This window comes from Nansenia antarctica (assembly GCF_963989245.1).
Source record: "Nansenia antarctica genome assembly, chromosome: 1".
Lineage (NCBI taxonomy): Eukaryota > Metazoa > Chordata > Actinopteri > Argentiniformes > Microstomatidae > Nansenia > Nansenia antarctica.
Genome location: NC_137674.1, coordinates 112,633,034 through 112,634,303, shown reverse-complemented (window position 1 = coordinate 112,634,303; position 1,270 = coordinate 112,633,034).

The window sequence follows — 1,270 nt, the reverse complement described above, 5'->3', positions numbered from 1 at the left end:
CCCTTGTGATTGTGGAGATATTCTATATTCATGTCATTCTATGGGCATGTCATTTTCGAGCAGAAAACCTGAAAAATAGGTCCGGTTAACAGCTCACTCTATAGTTTTTGACAGACGAATTGACTTCGTTACGAATTGACTTTGTTCTGGATTTCTCCACAAGGTGTTAATGTACAGTTATTATATTTCATCCTATAAAACACTTTATTTATGTTCATCACAGGATGAACCTCTCACTGGGCACGATTCCCCTATCAATCACGCTTCCGTCCTCAGATAATGACTGGCTGTTGGAAGGTCACGTCGTCATGCGGTCAATAGCAGCCAAAGGGGCCTCTCTCTCTCTCAGCTGCAGTATGTTCGTTTCATCGTGCTGATCAGCCTGTAGACAACCCTCTTCAGACCAGAAGAGGAAAGATCAACTGTACTAAAAGCCCCGCGCTGCCTACGAATGCTTTCATCTCCCCATCTGTGACTCATACCTTACCTGAAGTAGAGAGAAAATGCTCTTTCTTTCTTTCTCTCTCCTCTCCTCTTCCTCTCCCCATCCACTTTCTCTCTCTCTCTCTCAATCTCTCTGTGACGTCTCAGTTTTAATAACAACCAACGCCTGTTCATTCATTTTTCATGTCACACACATGTTCTCTCTCTCTTCTCTCTCTCTCTCTTTCTGTCTCTCTCTCTCTCTCTTCTCTCTCTTTCTGTCTCTCTCTCTCTCTCTTTCTCTCTCTTTCTGTGTCTCTCTCCCTCTCCCTCCCTCTCTCTCTCTCCCCCCTCCCTCCCTCCCTCCCTCCCTCTCTCTCTCTCTCTCTCTCTCTCTCTCTCTCTCTCTGAGAGAAAGGGGGGGGCGTCCAGATGACCCTGAGGTGAGGCAGGATGTAAGCACGGTGTGAGTAATGAAATAATGACCCAAATCTAAGCGCGCGGTGCGTCTCTCTCTCTCTCTCTCTCTCTCTCTCTCTCTCTCTCTGTCTCTCTCTCTCTCTGTCTCCTCTCTCTCTCTCTCTGTCTCTCTCTCTCTCTCAAAATCTCTCTCTCTCTCTCTCTGTCTCTCTCTCTCTCTCTCTGTCTGTCTCTCTCTCTCTCTCTCTCTCTCTCTCTCTCTCTCTCTCTCTCTCTCCGTGGCTCACGCAGGCTGACAGGTGTTTGCGGAGCGCGGCCGTGGGATCCATTAGGACCCTGTCAGAGTGTCAGGGGAACAAAGGTGCTGTAATTACCCAGCAGCCCGCATCTCTCACACTCACACGCACCACTGGAACACATGCAAAAT